Below are 17,583 nucleotides of genomic sequence, written 5' to 3' on the forward strand. Positions count from 1 at the left end.
CCATGTGACAAAAGGAACAATAACCAGAAAATTGGGGTGACAGATTATACAAACTGACCATAAAGACCCTAAGGAGGAAAACTTTACTAATCCATTAAACCCCAAGTCATCATGTGCAGATAGCTATAGCTGTCATTGGGATCTTTATTTGTATTAGTCATGTGGTTTAATAGTTATTCATATGTGGATTTCAACTTTTTTCTAGGCAGTGGTACACACAATCACCTTTGTGTCGTACTATATTTAGTGCTCTTTTCATCGGTCTATGTCTTTGCTTTATTATAATGCTTAGAACTTTCTTCTGTATACAAAGTTATATTAGTTACCTGGTCTTCTATCACTAGTCACAAGCTATTTATTAACACGACTAAATACTGTACATTTTCTCAGTATTTTCTTCCCTGTGTTTCACTCACCACAATTTCCTGTATACATCCCAGGTAGTCTCATAGTGATAATAAGGTACGTGTAATATATGAATTGGACAGAGAGAGTTTAAAAGCTAGTTCCACTATTTGCAAGCTTCCATGCTGCATTCCTACTAGTAGGGTAATTGTGTTAGACGTAGGTCACCACCAGAGTTTGACCTTCTATGTATTAAATAAGATTATCTGTTTGCCCCTGGAAACCCTAGCTCTGACATAAATTGTTAATTCTTCCTCTCTAGAAAGTCCATGTGGCACTAAGTCCGCGAGAAGCAGCTTAGCTTTTTCAGGAAGTAAGCCCTCCTAGTCTTCTAGTTAAAAGTTTCTGATGTATACCTCCTCCAGACTGCAGGAAGTGATTCTACTAAGTACACATCATTTGGACCTAAGTACCACCATTAGATGTAATGACCAGAGTTACAATCCATTTGGTTTCCATTCTTTATGTTGTTAAACAATAATTAGGAATATGATCAGAACCGAAGCAATAGTCATAGCAATTGGAGGCATTCTAGAAGACTATGCTTGGGCTGATGGAGATTTATTGAGACTGGAATACCACTCCAAGGCTTGTCAGTCAGAGTTTTAAGGGTAGATTGTGCCATATCCACTAACATGGCACACTTCTATTGGGCAATATGACGCAGGCTTCTGCACAAAGTCATGTTGAGACTGGTGTTGTTAACAAGTTACCAATATCCCCTATTACTGATACCAACACAGATTGTTATGGCAGTCAAACAAATGTTTGGAGGTAACCTGTGGTGGACTCATTGGGGGAGGGGGTTAAAGCACTCATAGGTTTCCATAACTCCCATTCATTTCATTAGAGTGTGACCAAGAATATATAGCCACCCCTGCACTGAAATAGAGGACTATATTGGGACCAGGTCCTGTTCAGTCTCTAGTTTAGTGAAGGTCTAAGGGTACCCACACACGTAGCGGATTTGATGAAGTTTTATCGCTATGAATTTGCAGCAAAATGTTGATGTGGATCCACACCGTACCCGTTCTACATTGAAAAGGGTTCTACCCGCGGTGAACATCCTTAACAGAATGAGCATGCTGTGTATTTAAAAATGTTCAGCAGAATGTGGATGAGATTTGTTACATTTCATCCACTTGTCTGCAACAGTCTTCGGCTACGGATTTTCCACCTTCATATTTGGATGGAAAATCTGCAACAAATCCGAGACCAAGGTTTAAGGGTCCGATGGCCTCTCATAGAAAGGAGGGTACTTTTAGGAAATGTCTGTCCCTTTAAGATTACAATGACTACTAGTCTAGCTACTGGGCGGTTCTGGTTTTACTTGATGAGCCTATTCCACTTCTCTGTCTTTCTTCCTATCAGATTGAAGGGTGGAGTATTTAAATATGGGTTGGTTCTGTTTTCTTTGCTTGTGATCTTCCTTGCTTCCATGTGTTTGATCAAGCTACTGACTATACCCTGTACCTTTGACTATTTGCACTTTTTGGAACTGGACCTCGGCTTGTCTCTGGATTACCCTTTGCTTACTAATTTAGACTTTCTCCTCCCGGCTGGTTTTGACCTCTGTAATCCCTGATATCCACTAGCTTTGTGATTTGAACTTTCTGTTTACTCTCAAGCTGTCTTGTTATCTGGTCAGGTATTGCCTGCATTGCACCTCTTATCCAACATTGAACTCTGTTAAAACAACCTGGGTTCTATGCTGCAAAATCCAACCTGCCTTGCAGTAGGCTCTGGCGAAAACCATAGAGTAGCCTTAGATTCTGTTGATCAGAGTTGTGACCAATTTGGGGTTGCGAATTTATTTGCACGCTCATTCCAGACAGTCTCCAGCAGCCTTTGGGGAATCGCTCACCTACCAATTAACTTCCACCCTGGGAATTGCTCAACTGGTAATTCTATAACAATCTGTTCCAAGAGAACCTCTTTCATAATGCAGGTGGTTCTAATAAAATGCTGTTTCTTTTTTGCATTTTCTTGTTACTTGGTGGGGCTAGAAGTTCTTCAAGCTTACAGTTTTACTGTTTCGTCTTCTGGAATCAAATGTTTTCCTCTCCTTTTGAGATCTTAAAGAAGCACTATTTTTTTTTTCTATCGTTAGATACTCCCGCCCCCCAACATATACTCAGCGAGTATTACCTTTTTTAGTTATTCCTTTCTATCTGAATTCTTCTCTTCAGTTGGGTCATGTGACTTTACTCTGACCTGATAAAATCTACAGCAGTTAATGTAGATAGGTGTCAGACTCTTCCCTTCATGATTTATGGACTGTACCAAACAGGTTCTCCACAGATGGGATACAGAAAATTATGTTCCTAACTACTGATGAGCAGACACATACCTGTCACACAGTTATAAGTCAGGAGGCTGAGCTGGGACCTCCTTCATTTTAACGGTATGATAGTTATGTGTCTGCTCATCAGTAGTTAGTGAGAGTTGTTTCTGTATCTCCTCTGTGGATAACCTGTTTGGTACAGTCCATAAATCAGGAAGTGAAGAGGCTGACTCTCAATTACATTAACTGCTGTAGATTTTGTCAAGTCAGAGTAAAGTCACATGACCCAACTGAAGAGAAGAATTCAGATAGAAGGGAATAACTAAATAAGGTAATACTCGCTGAGTTAATATAATGGGGGAATAGGTACCTAATGATAGAGGAAAAGAAAACCCTGGAATGCTTCTTTAAGTGCCAGTTTTCCATAATTGTTCAGTGACAAAAACGTGTCAGCGTGTCATTTTTTGGGGAATACAAAGCATATGTATGCAATAGGTTTCAGAGGACACAAACCCACTTTCTCAAGCATCTCCTCTGAAATGTAGTTCTGTGTGCTGCCACATATTATTTTGCTTTTTTGATGACTGAAGTGGATTGTATCCGATGCGGCGTTAAACTAGACAGGGTGATCCTGGTTTACATAGTGGTGCTGTCTTTTACAATTGTACTTTTCACATTTTTTTTGTGCCATTATACTTTCAAAAAGGTTTTATTGCATATGTGATCATTGAAGCCCGGTCGCCTGAGCCTGAAACCCCAACTGGTAAAGACTTGCATTCTTTCTACTGACAGCTGCCTCCATCCATTCACAAACAAGCAGATTTATATTAAAAGCTGATAGTAGGTATTAAAAAAAGGGGGGGGGGGGGTTATGTTCCCTTTCATTAATTTTGGAATAAGGAGCATACTGTGACATAATCCAAAGTTATTGTTTTGTCGCTCCAGGCAAAATGACTCTAATATCTAGACAGAGGTATAAATTTCTCATAGTTTAAAGATGATGTCATCTCCTCGCATTTCCCATGTGTTCTTTATGTATACACAAGCACATGAGAACACCACACCCTATCATTACAGTAATGGTGAGGTCTCATAATTGCAAATTGGATGTTGTCACTAGGTAAGAACACAATGGTGGCTTTACTGTTGTGAAACATTTTCTCTTGTGAAGCTGGTATGGCTGTGGCTGGACAAATTAATGTGACTGATGAATGTGTGTGAATAAACAAGGTGTAGATAACACTGATATGGAGGATCATACTTCCCACCAGCTGTTTGAACACTGAGAGCCACCCTGACCTACAACGCTTTGTATGCCATTCATCATTTCACATTAGCGCCATCAATTATAGTGATTAACCACTTTTACCGGTTCCTGAAATTATACCATGTTGTTGGTTCTTATGACTTTTCCCTGTTGCGTGCGATGATGACCAAACGCAAATATTCTATGTTGTGAATTGAACTTTAGCTGGAGATTTTTTTTTTAGGAGAATTAAATAATTGTTTTTAAGAATTATAAAAAAATACCCAATTATTATCAGAATGAGGGGAAAATACAGTGGTCAGTATTGTACTGTAGTTAATAAAAGGACATTTGGGGAGATTTTTCAAAACTGATGAAAGTAAAAAGTGGGGAAGTTGACCATAGCAACCAATCAGATTGCTTCTTTAATTTTCAAAGGGGCCTCTAAAAAGAGAGCTGAATGGATGCTATAAGCAACTTTGCCACTTTTCTTTTCCAACAGTTTTGATGAATCCCTCCATTAAGCCCGCATGTTATATGATATTCAGTCAAGACAGTGGATCACAGACAACCCCTTTCACCAGAGGCATAACGTGAAGCTCCGGTGCCCAAATGCAAAATCTACAACAGGGCCCCCACCAGTGGCGTAACTACCGATATAGCAGCCGTAGCGGCTGCTACGGGGTCTGCAGCATGAGGGGGCCTGTGCCACCCGCCGGCACGGGCTCCCCCCCGTGGCCGGAGGCTCCGCTAGCAGCCGCTATGGCTGCTACAGTGCGACACCACTGAAGGGGTTGTTCCTACAAAAGACATGCATCCCCTATCCGCAGGATAGGGGATACATGTGTGATCACTGGGACACCCAGCGATAAGGAGAACGGGGGACAGAAAGTCCCCCGAAGTTCTCCATGACAAACCTCGGACTTCCGGGGGCTGTCTGCAGCTCCATAGAAATGACTTGCGCACCGGTCGCGCTTGTGCGCATGTGTGACCAGCGCTCCTTTCATTTTTATTGAACTGCGCAGACGCCGGAAGTCCGAGGTTTGTAATGGAGAACTTCGGGGGACTTTCGGTCCCCCGTTTTACTTATCGCTGCCAGCGATCACACATGTATCCCCTATCCTGTGGATAGGGGATACATCTCTTTTTTAGGACAAACTATAGGCTGTTTTTTTTTGTTGGGGGGGCTATATGGCGTTATCTACAGGGGGGGCTCTGTATGGCGTTATCTACAGGGGGGGGTTCTGTATGGTGTTATCTACAGGGAGGCTGTATGGCGTTATCTACAGGGGGGATTTGGGGCTGTAAGACGTTATCTACAGGGGGGCTGTATGGCACTATCTACAGGGGCTGTATGGTGTTATCTACAGGGGGCTGTATGGCGTTATCTACAGGGGGATTTGGGGCTGTAAGACATTATCTACAGGGGGCCTGTAAGGCGTTATCTACAGGGGGGCTGTAAGGCATTATCTACAGGGGGCCGTGTATGGCACTATCTACAGGGGATGTGTATGGTGCTATCTATAGGGGGGCGCTGTGTGGTGGAACCTATAGGGAGGCACTATCTACAAGGGGGGGTTGTGTGATACCCAGCGGAGGGGGGGGCCCAGTCAAAAATTTGCTATGGGACCCAGTCTTTCCTAGTTACACCCCTGGCCCCCTCCTACCATCTATAATTTATAATACTGGTGTCTTCTAATGCAGCTGAGGGGCTTTTGGGCCCCCTCAAGCTCCAGGGCTTTTGGGCCCCCTCAAGCTTATGTGCGACTGCTACCTCTGCACCCCCTAAAGCTATGCCCCTGACTTTCACACTGAAGCCACTGAAGTAGCTGGAGGAGCCGGACATTTCCCCTGCTTTGGGTGGATTCACTGGTGTGATATATGAGTAAAATATAACATTTATTTATAACTCTCTAAAAACAGGGGTACAATCACCACTGTGAAAAAGCCCCACCGTGTGTATAAAAACGTATTAAATAATAAACTCTGAGTTCTAATTCAATTGTGAACCTACTATAGCTCAGTGTTCAACAAGAATATCAATACGGAATCAGCATTTGAAAAATGGGCATAACAATAGTCTTGACCCTAATTCACACTAGAGTCCGTGATAACCGCACCGGAAGCTCCTAGTGTTGAGGTATACAAACAATGCTAGTGTTCCCAATGCTAAAAAATTCCTATTCACAACCGACCCAACGCGTTTCAATACTCATCATCAGGGGTCTGTAGCTTGGTCACTCTGGCCAGGGATGCCAGCGATATTTAGTTCAGCAGCAGGTATTCTGCTGTACTCCACGGAAGCATGCTCGCATAGATGTCAGCGGCATGCTTCATTCTGGGACTCTGAGTTATTTAAAGCATCTGACTCCTCCCCCTGTCCTCGGCACCGCCAATCGAAACAGCCAAACACACTCACCAATCGAATTCGTGACACCTGTCCATGTGACTCCCGGCCATCAGCTGACAGCCAGGAACCAACATCGACCGCATCAAAAGCCGAACGCGCAGGTGCAGTAGAGGCCACAATCGAGTCGCCCATGCTGCCCGGAACTCACCACTGCAAAGAAGGAGTATATCGATATTTAAGAGTTTGGGTAAGTGTTGCGGATCAGCTCAAAACCCGCAGCTGGGCTGCCATTGATAAAACAACTACACTGATAATACATATTGTGTAGATAAATGAATGTCTACCCCACTACAAGGTGTCATTGGAACATCTACTGAATAAGGAACCATAGCCAGACTGCCCACATGATGATCATTGATAATTAAGAGACCACCTGTCATGACGACCATGTGGGTCTCTTGCTATCCTGAAGGGAAAACTGGCCATGGAAATGCATGTTTAAATGAATGTTCAAATAAAACATGCATAATTTGTCTGCTCATTTAAACCCCCTGGTTGTGTGCACGCCAATCTATAGATCCACTGGGCTTCCTTTCGTAGTATGAGGTTATCCCAGTCACCTCCCCGTTTGGGAGGCCTAATGAGTTCAATTGCTTGAAATTTAAGACATTCTGCACGACCCTGATGTGTAGCGTGTACATGTTTGGATATAGGAGTATCTCTAGAATTCGCAATATCGCCAACATGTTCTCTGATCCGGCGCCGAAACTGCCGCACCGTTTTTCCCACATAATTCAGTGGACATGGACATGTTATCAGATATACCACCCCTGCTGTTTTACAATTGACAAAATCACGAATGTCATATTCCAATTGCGTAACGACACTCCTAAACTTGTCACCTTTTTGAATAAAATCACAAGCCTTGCACCTGCCACATCTGTGTGTGCCTGGTATTTGTCTGTCCAGCCATGTTCCTTTACTTGCAATGGGGTCAAAACAACTATGCATAACCCTGTCCCTGATGTTTTTCCCTCTCCGGAATGTGACTGAAGGCCATTGCGTAGTCTGATCTATCAAATCTGCATCAGTACTAAGAATACGCCAATATCTCTTCAGGATCTGCATAATTTCACATTGTTTAGAATCATAAGTGCCTATAAGTCTTGTAACGCTCTCTTCCCTTCGTTGTCTAGGAACAAGAAGACTCTGCCTGTCCGCATCTCTCGCTCCCACATAGGCCTTTCTGATTACTCCCTTAGGGAAACCTCTATCCTTCAATCTGGTTGTAAGTTCCTTTGCCTGTCTCTCGAAGTCGTCCATGGAGCTGCAATTCTGGCGTACTCTCATGAACTGACCCTTGGGAATACCGCGTTTAAGGGGATAAGGATGACAACTGTTCCATTGCAGGAAACTATTGGTTGCTGTTTCCTTACGATGTACTTGAGTACGGATTGTACCCTCTGATGTTTTTATAATTTTAAGGTCTAAGAAAGTCAGTTCCTGATTGTTGATTTCACATGTGAACCTTAGCCCTAGATCGTTCTGGTTAAGGGCAGCCACAAAACTATTGAATTCTTCCACTGTTGAATTCCAGAACAGCAGCACGTCATCAATATATCTGATCCAGATCCCTATTGACGAAGTCCACTTGGAAAAACTCTCCCCAAAAACAATTGTCTCCTCCCACCAGCCAAGAAATAAATTTGCATAGGTGGGAGCAGTTGGACTTCCCATTGCAGTACCACATTGCTGGTGAAAAATCCTGTCTTCAAAGATAAATACATTTTTCTCCAGCACAAAATGTAATAACTGCAGAACTAGCTGGTTATGAGCAACAAATTGAGTACCTCTTGATCTCAAGAAGTACTCTACCGCTTCACAGCCAAGTTTGTGTGGAATGGAGGAATACAATGCCTCTACATCCAGGCTAGCCAGAAAAGTACTGCGTTCAAAAGTGATACCTTCAATTTGTTTCAAAACATCCATGGTATCACGTACATATGATGTTAAACCCAGTACAAATGGACGCAGCACCTGATCAATATACGTGCTTACATTTTGAGTTAGATTGTTTATACCTGAAACAATGGGTCTGCCACGTAAGGGGGGGTACCCTTTGTGGATTTTGGGCAGACTATAAAAACATGCCATGATGGGAAATTGTGGAAATAGGAAATTAAATTCACTAGCACTGATCAAGGACCTGCTTTTTGCATCACCCAGAATGCCCAAAAGCTCCTTTTTGAACAGTGCTGTGGGATTATCCTTTAAGATGGTATAACAGTCAGGATTGAGCAAAATGTCCTCACACATTTTTTTGTAGTCTTCCCTGCTCATAACCACGATGTTCCCACCCTTATCGGATGCTTTCAGAACAATATTTTGTTTTTTCTCCAATGTGGTTAGGGCTAGCCGTTCAGACCTAGACAAATTGTTGTCAATACCCCTCATATCCTGACTCAATAGTTTAATCTCCTCTCCCACCATGTCAACAAATAAGTCTACATTAGTGAAATCTCCTATTGGTGGCAGCTTCCTACTCTTAGTCTATAAATTAGTAAACGGGCCTTGTCCAGGGGCTCTACTTGACTCCTCCAATAGCCCCTCCAAGGCCTCAAGGCCTTCCAGGTCGGATATCTCTAAACCCATCTCCATACATTTTTTTCTATTATGATGTTTAAAAAATTTAATCCATTTGAGTTTACGAGCAAACAAATTTAAGTCCTTTATCCAGGTGAATGAATCAAACCTCACTGTGGGGACAAATGAAAGCCCCTTCTCTAATAACATAGTCTCGGATGCGCTAAGATTATACTCAGATAAATTGATGATTTGTAACTTATCTGTATCTGTATCTATTCCCTTCACTAATCCTTTTGTCCCCTTAGCATGTAGCGGGAAATGGGGGGATTGTTGGCTAAAAAATTATTGCCACTATTGGAAGAGTATCTGGCCCTACCTCTACTCCTGCCTCTAGCACCACCCCTAAATCTCTGTCTACCACCACCCGTCCCAAAGAAAGGACCCACTCTTTCAGAGTCTGTTGTCTCACTCTCAGATGTAGATGGGTCAGAGTCTCTTTGTCCCCCATTAGGTTGTTGGTGTTGTTGTTGCTGTTCGTTGACAAAATCGTAAGCTTTTTTCTCCCTAAATTCCTGCAAATCTCTCTGAAACTGAAAGTGCTTACGCTCTTTTAAATGATTGGTAAACCTCTCTAGAGTTTGTTGTAGGATTTTATCTTTTTTCTCAAAGCCAGGGGTATCGACCAGAGTCTTAGCCGTCTCAATTTCTTTTTTAAGGTCAGCACTAATGTGATCAAACTGGATTTTCTCTTCCTCAACCAAAATTTGCATTAGTCTCAGTGAACTCCCTTTGATCTCCTGTTCCCACCTCTCTTTTATATTAGATGTTTTTAATCTGGAAGCAGGGGCAATAGGTATTCTTAGGTCTCTAGGTACTATTTTATTATTGAGATAGTTCTCCAGACTCTGGATCTCCCACCAACTCCTTGTATAATCCTTGTGTAGTCTAGTCAGGTTTTTAAAGGAGGATTTCAGGGACACACCCTGCGTTGTATGCACCAGTTCACACTCAGAGAAGACCCTTTTTGCTTCACTCATCCATCCCTCTGTACTCAAATCAGAGAGTGCAAAGGCTGCCATACCCAGATGAAATGTACTATATAAAGAACTGTATAATTTGTATGAATTCACTGTATTTCAAAGATACATTCAATTGTGCTCCCACAACCTAACAATTTTAAAGGATTCACTGGTGTGATATATGAGTAAAATATAACATTTATTTATAACTCTCTAAAAACAGGGGTACAATCACCACTGTGAAAAAGCCCCACCGTGTGTATAAAAACGTATTAATAATAAACTCTGAGTTCTAATTCAATTGTGAACCTACTATAGCTCAGTGTTCAACAAGAATATCAATACGGAATCAGCATTTGAAAAATGGGCATAACAATAGTCCTGACCCTAATTCACACTAGAGTCCGTGATAACCGCACCGGAAGCTCCTAGTGTTGAGGTATACAAACAATGCTAGTGTTCCCAATGCTAAAAAATTCCTATTCTCAACCGACCCAACGCGTTTCAATACTCATCATCAGGGGTCTGTAGCTTGGTCACTCTGGCCAGGGATGCCAGCGATATTTAGTTCAGCAGCAGGTATTCTGCTGTACTCCACGGAAGCATGCTCGCATAGATGTCAGCGGCATGCTTCATTCTGGGACTCTGAGTTATTTAAAGCATCTGACTCCTCCCCCTGTCCTCGGCACCGCCAATCGAAACAGCCAAACACACTCACCAATCGAATTCGTGACACCTGTCCATGTGACTCCCGGCTATCAGCTGACAGCCAGGAACCAACATCGACCGCATCAAAAGCCGAACGCGCAGGTGCAGTAGAGGCCACAATCGAGTCGCCCATGCTGCCGGGAACTCACCATTGCAAAGAAGGAGTATATCGATATTTAAGATTTGGGTGGCCATCAGATGAATAGCCGTCCGTGTAATATATAGATGACTCAAGTCTGCCAGAGCTGCTGTCTGCACTGACTCATAGTGAGGGTATGTGGAGCCCCTCTAGGACGTCTATATGTCCTAACAGGTCATATGGACAGGGATTATCTTCATTAGACATCTTCTTTAGCTAAGAATGCTATCAATTTAGGGAAACTATTATTCAGTAAGTATTAATATATTAGGATCCAAATATCCAACATGTACTTGGTCTAAATATTGGTGTTGGATATAAAGACTCCATAATTTTATGACTAATTAGACTTACTATAAGTGGGAACTTATTGTTTAAGAGTAGAATGATAGTACATTTTATTATTACATAGCATTTAGTGTTACAGTACATACAGTGAAAGCAGCCCCGCTCTCTAACATTGAAAATACAAACCAGAAAAAACACCCACTTGATCTTGCAATCGGGGCAGTTCAGAAAATCAAACATGGGGAAGGTGCTAAGCAGGCAAATTTCCCTTTTGTTTTGTGTTAAATTGTTAATGTTTAGAGCCATACAGACAAAATGACATACATGTATACTAGTAACAATGTACAGAAGATAATTAGGGTAGTGTCGAAATTAAGACTTTTAATACCTACAATAAAAGCACTACATACATCGTTTTTTCCAATTAAATCTGCAGGAATATATTTCTACTGTTTTTGTAAAAAAATGCGTTTGTCATTTTAAATACTGTATGTGTATTTTAAAATAGAATATCTGTATGGCATAGAGATCAATTGCAGCAAGTACCGACTACAGTAGCATATTCCCTAGCTATGTATTTGAGGCCCCACAAACTGTGATAGGATTAAATCACCTGTCTAATTTGTAGTGACTTTGCCTGGAAACGGGTGTCGAAGTCACAGATGTAGCGCAGTGAAGTGACAAATATTCAATCAGGGTTCTCTAGTGAAGACTACGAGGCCACACTATACATCCTCTTTCTGGCAAGGAAACCAAGATACCTCATGGGGACTGTAGCAACAAGACCCCTGTGAAGTCCCTCTTAAACCCATTACTCCAAGGATGGCATGCTTGACTTACCCATTTCAAAGACACAGCGCTGTTTCAACACAGGGATTAAGGAGTGAAGTTGTTAAAAGCAATTTTATCTTTCACCTACATGAGCAGTGCTTTGACATTCCTTACAATGAGTCAAGATCCTTGGTGTGCTACCAATTTATATACTACTGAAAATCCAAATCTTATTTGCATTGCAATGGGAAAATGTAACTAGGGAGGTTCCAAACCATCTAGGAGTAGACATCAAAGATTCACTTTTGCCACTAGTAATACTGCTTGTTGGGTTGGGGGGCTTAGCCTAAAAAGAAATAGCCTAAGGCCATGTAAATTTCCTTGGGTATCTGGTATAGCATATTACAAAGACTTTTAAGTATCTGACTTAAAGAGGCTTTGTCACCACATTATAAGTGCCCTATCTTCTACATAATATGATTGGCGCTGTAATGTGGATTACAGCAGTGTTTTTTATTTAGAAAAATTATCATTTTTGACGGAGTTATGACCTATTTTAGCTTTATGCTAATGACTTTCTTAATGGACAACTGGGCGTGTGTTACTTTTTGACCAAGTGGGCGTTGTGGAGAGAAGTGTATGACGCTGACCAATCAGCGTCCTACACTTCTCTCCATTCATTTACACAGCACATAGTAATCTTAATAGATCACTATGTGCAGCCACATACACACACATTAACGTTACTGAAGTGCCCTGACAGTGAATAGACATCACTACCAACCATGACGTGATGTCTATTCAGAATCCTGACACTTCGGTATCATTTGTGTGAGATTACAGCACAGCAATCGTAATCCTGTTTTAAATGACAGTTTACAGCGTAATCTCGTGAGATTACGCTTGCTGTGCTGTAATCTCACACAAACGTTACCGAAGTGTCATAGTGATCTGTATTCACTGTCAGGACACTTCAGTAATGTTAATATGTGAGTAAGTGACTGCACATAGTGTTCTAGCTAGATCACTCTGTGCTGTGTAAATGAATGGAGAGCAGTTTATGACGCTGATTGGTCAGCGTCATACACTTCTCTCCACAACGCCCACTTGGTCAAAAAGTAAAACACGCCCAGTTGTCCAGCATAAAGCTAAAATAGGTCATAACTCCGTCAAAAATGTTTTTTTCTAAATAAAAAACACTGCTGTAATCTACATTACAGCGCCGATCACATTATGTACAAGATAGGGCACTTATAATGTGATGACAGATACTCTTTAACCTAGAACAGAATTGTAGGTCTTTATCTTAGATATTCAAACACGTTTCCCCTGTACCTATGGCATGGACAGAAGTCAATAAAATATGCAACATCCATGAATAATAGGTCTATCCAATCTGTAAAAGACTAATAATCATGAGTAATAATAATCTAAGGGTATATATTACATAGAGGTAAGGTTTGTGGCTGGTATGGGCCCTTTGAAGAGTGGGGGCCCTGCCCTTTATTATTAGTAAACAAGGGGTACGGAATTGGCTTAAGGGTCATGAAATGATGACTTGGAGGGGAAAACAAATACCAGGCCCTTCTGTTCTTTGTGGCAAAACCAAGCACCTTAGTGGGAGGACCATTTTGCTTTTGGGCCCCCTTTTTTCTATGTATGCCACTGACTGCTTTTGATGGTGTATTTATTGCTACCTGTATTTTTACCTTTATTTTTGGTATGCGTAAGATTGTGGTTGCTTAATTTCACTTTTTCCATCATTGTCCATACCTATCAAATGAGATCTGGGTCAATTTCTTTAGGGTGTGCTGTGGCATAACTAATGCCAGAACACAGATACCATACAGCTTCTGTCCTGGTAAATATCAGCATGGTAGACTGGATTGAATACCCTACTTGTATCAGGAGGTCTTCATTTTTTATGTTACAATAGGGTGCATACTGACACATGTCATTATTATGTACCTGGGATCCGCCTACTTCACTTTTTCGAAAACACGGCCCTTTCCTCCACATCTGAAATGCCGACCTCAGCACCATTAGGCTACTATCGGTAGCTGTAACAGGGGACGCTCCTGTCTATTGGTATCACAATGAACTATACAGAAAGCTAAGTATCGACTTCTTTATGAGTATTTGCTTCCTCTGCTTTGCTTGGTGGTTACATTCATGACACAGTTTATACTTTGATTTGGTACATGCCACTGAAACCCACAAATTACGAAAAACGGTTCCGGCAAGTGCAGGGTAATATTCTAGTATAACCTATTAATAGATCCTGATGGTAGGGCTCCTCGTGGCCTATGCCCGATATGTTTTTCTGCATGGGTGCGCCCTTTTTGGGGTACTAACCGCTTGTCCTGAAGATTAAATACTTCAGAGCTATCTCTGAATAGGGTACACACCCTTCCGCTCCACCATCCTATAGGTTTTTTTACAGCAATTGGTTGCTAAGGAAAATTAATGTGTTTGTTTATTTATTGACATACTTGATTTCATCTGTTCATTTGACTGTGGTAAATCCTCTGCTTTATGTGACTATACCCTTGATATAGTGTTTATAAAGAAGGGATAATTCTTTGCATGTTTCTGCCGATTGCTAATGTCAACTGAAATTCAAACGATTTAGAACACATGCTAATATTTGTGTAGAACACATCGATGCCCTTATTGGTTTGTGTCTTTATGTTTGGTTGTAGAAGATACGAAACATTTATTAAGAGCTTTTCACCTCTTAATAAATGTGTTGCATCTTACTCCAACAATTTTTTTTATTAAGACCTGCTTATGAAACATCAGTCTTAATATATCTTACCCAGAGTCTGCCCTTTCTCTAAAAAGATAGATAAACTGTTGTTAGATCAGTCACTTACTTTAATAAATCAGGATAGAGATTCCTAATTTTTTGTATCTTCACACAAATGAGCATGAAATATTATTAAACCTTCAATTTTGCAAAACATATAAATGTGGTCCTCAAGCCAATATCTTAGAGGTCATAGTTGTACAGAGGTTCTGTGTACAGGGCTAGCTTAAAGTCTGTATGTCAGCCATTCTCCCTGCTCAGCAGGGGGTTTGTCGGTCCACCCGGAGCATTGGGGTCCCCATAACAATTGGACGCCATGGCTCTCCCCTGCTTGTGTTGCACGGCTCCAGCTGCAGAATCGAGACCCGGCGCAGACCTACACTTTTTCTGGTCCTAAAATGGTTATCAGTGGTGAGTTTTCTGGCATTTGTTCAGTTGTTTCCTGTGTTTGACCCGACTTTCGTCTTGAATTAATTTGATCTGACTTATCCGTGTACTGACCTCTGGCTTAATCTTGACCTTGCCTCTGATACTGATTACCTGACGTTACCTGCCTGTTACTATCAAAGATCTGTTTGAAAACAAAATGTTTCAGACCAGTTATTTTCAGTCTGACAGTCTTTTGGGGACCACAACCTGGGAATCTTACTGGCAAAAAAGGTCATGGGTGAAGAATTTGCGCCAACTCAATAACAGTCTTATAATAATATTATTATTCAATAATAATACTCTTGAATAAGCCTGATGAAGAGCTAGATCCTAGGTTGAAATGCGTAGCACTCAATTTTATATCAGTGTTTGTCATACTATATGTTCGTTCAGAATAAACAAGAAAAAGAAACTCATCCTCTATTATCGTGATTGTGCATATATCACCAACAGGAGCACCCCACATAGGAGCTTTCTTTTTTTTTACCTTAATCTGCATTCATTGGACGCTGGGAGGAACCCTAATCCCAGGGAACAGACACCCAGAGTCAGCTCCGGAGGCCAGCAAACCACGGTAAACAGAGGTCCATTACGACCCGATATGTCAAAAAGTTGAGTTGTGCCAACCATCCATCACAACCGCATCAGGTGAGCCTTTATGTTTCACCACTCACGAATTGCACCCACGTTTGAAACGTTACTACCCTAGGAGAGCGCCGTATATGTCCCATTTTTTTGTCTTTACTAAGCACTTTCTGCATTGTTAGACGAACACCGGATATAAAAAGAAATTTCAGGCAAAGTGGAGTTCAAGGATTATTCTTTCCACCCAGGAAATGCAGATTTTTTTTTCAGGGAAGGTGACAGCCGTGTGGCATCGGTCGACTCCATCTAGTCGAAAGAAAGATTTTTGGGTTTCGGTAAATTCTATTGGAGGTTTATTTGCAAATGTCTTCACTAATGTTTAGCCAGGGACTGCTTCAACCAGCTCTAAAATATCCTTTTCTTGTTCCTAAACTTCTCAAGGAACTTTTGGTGATCACAAATAGAGGTTTATTTCTGCTCCAATGCTCATCCACCCTGATCCTTCTCTACTGTCCATTATCAGGGTTGATGCCTCTAAACTAGCTTTGGGAGCCATCCTTTTCCAGAGACTGAGGCCAGAACGCCTTACCCATCCCATTGCCTTCTTCTGGAAGAAACTTCCCCCAGCCAAGGAAAATCGTGATGTCACTAATTGGAAATTATTAGCTCTTAAATTGACTTTGGAAGAATGCCGGAATTTGTTAAAAGGAGCAGGTCACCCGTTTATAATCTAGACTGTATAATCTCAATTTATATGGATTTTATCACAGATCTGCCACTTTTTCAAAAATACTCTTAATACTTTTGTCGTCGTTGACCAACCCACTAGGATGGCTCATTTCATTCCCCTAAAGCAGGGGTGCTCAACCTTTTCTGGTTCGAGGGCCACATTGTGAGAATATATCACTCCCAAGGGCCTCAATAAAGCTTAAAGAGCTATTTACGGTATAGTGATCGTATATGTCATAAATGTGTGAGTTGATAGAGTTCAGTTCACAGCCCAATTCTGGAAAGCTTTCTGCCAAGCTCTGAAAATCAAACTTTCCCTGTCCACCGCGTATAATCCACAAACCAATGGACAGACAGAAAGGACAAAAACTGGAAAATATCTTCCTCTTCTACTGATAAGTAGCTGTCAGTTTTGCTCTTGGCGTAATTTTCTTATAATACACTACTTCGTTACACGAGGAGAGCCGGACAGGGCCAAAGAAAGGTATCAACTTATCAGCAGGATATATATCCTCCTTTGTGCAAGGAGGAACAGAAGGAGCACTGCTAAAGCCCTACAAAATGACCTCCAGTGGACTTCCGGTGTGCATGTTTCTGGCCAAACTGTCAGATGGTGGCATGAGGGCCAAGATGTCCTATAGTGGAACCTTTTCACACAGCCTAGCACCATGCAGCTAGATTGGCATTTGCCAGAGAACTGGCAGTAATCAGACATAAGATCAGGCTTACACTAAGCACATGTGACAGACGTGAAAGAGTCTGAAGATGCTGTGGTAAACGGCATGCTGCCCGCAACATCAGCTAGCATGACAGGTCATGTGGGTCAGTGATGGTAGGTAGGCCATATATCTTTGGAGGGTCACACAAACCTCCACGTGATAGCTAACGGTTCCCTGGCTCCTGTTAGGGAACTGTTGTCGACCATTGTCGGACCTTACTCTGGTGCAGTGAGCAGTGGCCTGAGTGTGTAGGCATCATGGATGATGAAAGCATTGATGCCATTGCTGGCCCCACATTGCCTGGACCTAAATTCAATTGAGAACCTCTGGGACATTATGAATCAGTGCCTCCGACACAGTCAAGTAGCGCCACAGACTGTCCGGGAGCTCACTGATGCCCTGATACAGCCTCCTCATCTAGAGCTTGCCCAGACATTTTCAGGAGTCATACACATGGTGGGGCCAAACACACTACTGAGTCACATTATGAGTTTCTATGATAAAATGTACACAAAT

This window comes from Rhinoderma darwinii, chromosome 3, assembly GCF_050947455.1.
Source record: "Rhinoderma darwinii isolate aRhiDar2 chromosome 3, aRhiDar2.hap1, whole genome shotgun sequence".
NCBI classification, from domain to species: Eukaryota; Metazoa; Chordata; class Amphibia; order Anura; family Rhinodermatidae; genus Rhinoderma; species Rhinoderma darwinii.